Raw genomic sequence first — 4,637 nt, 5'->3', positions numbered from 1 at the left:
CGACTGGAAACAATGGCGCTTTGTAGTTCCACCACTCCTCTCTCCTTCTCAGCAGGCTGCTGTAAGACGCTGACCTAATCAATAAAGTCAATATGGAGAATTAAATACATTTGTAAGTGTTTTAGACTTTCAATTTGTCTTCTTTAAAATGAAATTTACACCGCAAAGGCGACAGAAGTTGCATATATTGCCTACCATGGGCAAAAGGTGCATTTACCTCACAGGCTGCAAATGCGTTTACGCAGGTTGCAGGGATTACAATTGCTGAAATGATATTATTAAATTTAATCATGAAATTGTGTATATAGACATATGAATTATACATATACATATGAACAATTGATATAAATAGGCTAATGTTGAGACAATAACATAGGCTGAACTGAAGCTCCATTTAGAACCAAAACAGCATCAGAGCTGCAAAATTATTCTTATGAAATTGTGAATATGTACACATGAAAATTAATTAAATAAATACACTGTAATGATGACAACAACAAAGTTTGAGGCTGTACTGATGCTGCATTTCATTTAGATAGAATCAAAACAGTGTCTGAGCTGCAATATTGTAGTATGGCTTTTATGATGCATTGGTGGAAAGCATTTGTTAACCCCTTCCCCACCTAAAAACACACAAATATACAGCATTTAATATAATACTTTGTTTTTCTTTATTGCATTATAACATACATACATTATAAATGTGGATTTGTACACTACAATCTTTATTGTTACATATTATAAAATATTCAGAATTTGAAAACAAAGCACTAAAAACTTTACCAAACATTTATTTTTATTGTCTTTTCTGACCCCATTCAGAACGGAAAACCAAAGAAAGAAAGAAAAAGTTTTCTGATATCAACCATGTCAACAGAGAGGGAATCAAAATGAATCGTGAAGCACTGACATGTCACTATTAGAACTGTTAAGAGAGACAGACATATTTACAGAGAAGTAGAATGGTGCCTCCAATTGTTGCCCTGGCAACATGTTATACTGCCCATTATGATGTCACTGAAATTCATATTTGGCATTCTGTGAGAAGGACACATGTTCAAGTGTATTCTCATGTACTCTTGCCATAGCATCTTCTATCAAACAGTACTGTTGAGGACAAGAGTACATTACAGCAAGCACAGTGGTTTTAAACACTCATTTTACAGATGAAATAATGATTCCAAAGACAGACACAATGAATCATTTCCGTCGAATTCCATCATTTTCTACAGATGTTTCATCCTACGTTACAAACAGCCTCAGAAAATATTCTGTCTCGCACCTCAGTCTGTGTGGAAGTGAAATTCAACAAAAATGACATTAAAAAACCTATAAATATAAATCCTACACTCACTTCAAGAGTCAGAGCTATGGAAGTCGCACTAACGTGAAGAACAGATGGATTTTTTGAGCACTAGTAGGCCTGAAATGCTTTTGTACATGTTGTAAGGCATTCAATGCCTTGTGATGGAAGGCAGCTAATAATACAAAACTCAGTGCAACAGGAAATGACATACACGTGATGAGGTATAGGTCCAAGCGATATATAACCGTATCATATGGAGTCAGGACATTGTCTACACTCATCAGATTAAAAAAAGAATGGCATTAAGGGACCTATATACTAAAGATAATTTTGTTCATAGCCTAAATAATGCCTAAATAATGGTAGTGGAATAGTTTTCCCCAGACGATATAAGCTCCATCCACTAGAGGGAGCTCAGCGTCATTTGGTCATCTTTGATCCACGGTCTTACAATAGACAACACATAATTTCCACAGACCAATATACAATTTACAAACATTACAGAACAAACAAAAATGTAGTTCGTCCAAAAAAGTTCTTCACTACAGTTCCCTCAGGGAATGTACTAGACATCACTGCTATAACAGTCAAAATATTTGGCTGCCTACTTTTTTTTTTTTCCTTTTTTTTTTTTTAGTCTTTATGAGGCTCTGACAGGTTTTCTTATATCAGGACACACTCGTTCCATTAACAGTAAACACAAGCGTGCTCTCATAGTAAGCAAGTCTTTGACATCTTTAAATATAGTTAGCATGCATGTTTTTATGCAGAAGAAAAGGTTGACTGTTCACCAAGGCATCTTCAAGCAGAATTGGCCATCTTCCTCTAACTAAACCTGTTTAGCAGCACTTGGGCAAGTGCTAATGTAAACGGTCATACTCGACCCACTCTGAGCGCGATTCGAAATGGCATCTCCAGCATGGAAGGAGGGCACGCTAATAAGGACGGTAAATACCGCAGTCTCTAGCATGCTTCTTGAGGCCAGGGGAGTGCTAGCTCACTAGCTGGCCTTCATTACACTCGCCCCCCTAAACCTCACTCCCATCCGGGTCACGGCACCAAATGTAACCCCTCCGGTCCTACTTGACCCGCTCCAAGCAGGATTTGAACCGGTGTCTCCAGCATGGGAGGTGGGCGTGCTAACAAGGACACAAAATACCACAGTCCTCTAGTGTCAGTCGCTAGTACACTTCTTGAGGCCAGAGGAGTGAGGTTTACTTGCACATCTCTTACTAGCTGGCCTCCGTTACACTCACCCCCCTAAACCTCATTTCCATCTGGGTCAAGGCACCAAATGTAATAGGTCCTACTCGACCCGCTCTGAGTGGGATTCGAATCTGCGTTTCCAACGTAGGAGGTGGGCTCGCTAACAAGAACGCTAAAGACCACAGCCTCTAGTGACAGTTGCTAGTGCGCCTCTTGAAATCAGGGGAGTGAGGTTTACACACACAGCTCTTATTAGATGGCCTCCGTTACACTCACCCCCCTAAACCTCACTCCCATCTGGGTCACGGCACCAAATGTAACCCTCTCTGCTTCTACTCGCACCGCTCCGAGCGGGTTTCGAAACGGCGTCTCCAGCATGGGAGGCAGGCATGTTAGCGTCACTAGCTCTACCGCCAGTTGCTAATGAACCTCTTACCTGCACAGCTCTTACTAGCTGGCCTCCGTTACACTCACCCCCTAAACATCACTCCCATCTGGGTCACGGCACCAAATGTAACCCTCTCTGCTTCTACTCGCACCGCTCCGAGCGGGTTTCGAAACGGCGTCTCCAGCATGGGAGGCAGGCATGTTAGCGTCACTAGCTCTATCGTCGGTTGCTAATGCGCCTCTTACCAGCACAGCTATTACTAGCTGGCCTCCGTTACACTCACCCCCTAAACCTCACTCCCATCTGGGTCACGGCGCCAAATGTAACCCCTCCGGTTCTACTTGCACCGCTCCGAGCGGGATTCGAACTGGCGTCTCCGACATAGGAGGCAGGCACACTAGCGTCACTAGCTCTACCGTCAGTTGCTAATGTGCCTCTTACTAGCTGGCCTCTGTTACACTCACCCCCTAAACCTCACTCCCATCCGGGTCACGGCACCAAATGTACCAAACAGCTGGCCTCCATTACACTAAGTGCAAATGGTAGCAGAACAGTTCACTTGGAGACAGTGATGTCATCACTGATGTCAGGACCATCTGAATACCACCTCTGTCAGTATTCACAAAGACTAAACTTGGCTTTTCTTATTTATTTGCATCCCCTCCCCCCAGTTTATCCCTTCACACCCTCATTTTCCTTCAGAGAACACAAATACTCGCAATCTCACAATAGAACCATCCTTTTGTCATTCACACATACACGTATACAATGCACAAGTACACATAAGAAGTTAGACAACAGCTCAGGAACTCATGAAAAGCTGAAGCACATGCCCCTCAGAGCAATGCTGACCCCCTGATTAGTCCTGCACATGGCCAACTTTTTCTTTTTCTTTTTTTTTTTTTTAAATGTAAAATAAGATAGTGGTTGAAGTGGATGAAAACAGGTGAATCTCACGAAACCTCCCAAGAAAAAGGCTGGGTCATATTTCACTCCAAAATCAAAAGAAATAAATAAAGAAAGAAAATTCAGCCAATTATATGATTGCTATTTTTTATATATTTTTTTCTAAACAAATATATATCCTATACTCACTTCAAGAGTCAGAGCTATGGAAGTTGCAACTAATGTGAAGAATAACTTTTTTTGAGCATTAGTATGCCTGAAATGCTACACTTAGACAATTTTTATGATCTTATTTTTTAATTTTCATGACAATTAAGTATGACATTATGGTAATGCAAAAACTATATATTATACATAAGTATTAATAATTAAGATTATCACATTTATATGATAGAATAATCATACATAATGTTTGTTTTTGTTTTTTGTTCCACCAATTAAACACAATTACTGTATAACAAAGAATTGAAAAAAGGGTCCTAAAATAGGATTTGTTTCTTTAAAAGAAAAACATGATTTTTCTATGTCTGTCTTTCTTGTTCTTTCTTTTGAGTATGGGGTTAAATGACACGGATATGTTTTTGTGAGATTCACTTAGAAGGAATTTTGAGTGGTTAGAAGACAAATGCAACTCAAAAATGATCAAAGAATGAACCGATGGATTAAAGAAATGACTAATTTTGGAAGAGCATTAGTTAGGGGTAAAACAGAAGTCAAAACTAAAGCAAAAATAATACTTGAGAAATCAAAATATAAACAGAAATACGGCAGAAAAAAAGATGTCATCTAAATCAATCTCCTTATGAATTGAACAAAGGAGAGCAAGTCTGA

The sequence above is a fragment of the Ctenopharyngodon idella genome, chromosome 1 (assembly GCF_019924925.1).
Source record: "Ctenopharyngodon idella isolate HZGC_01 chromosome 1, HZGC01, whole genome shotgun sequence".
In the NCBI taxonomy this organism is placed as follows: Eukaryota; Metazoa; Chordata; class Actinopteri; order Cypriniformes; family Xenocyprididae; genus Ctenopharyngodon; species Ctenopharyngodon idella.
Note: the sequence above shows the minus strand (reverse complement) of the source record.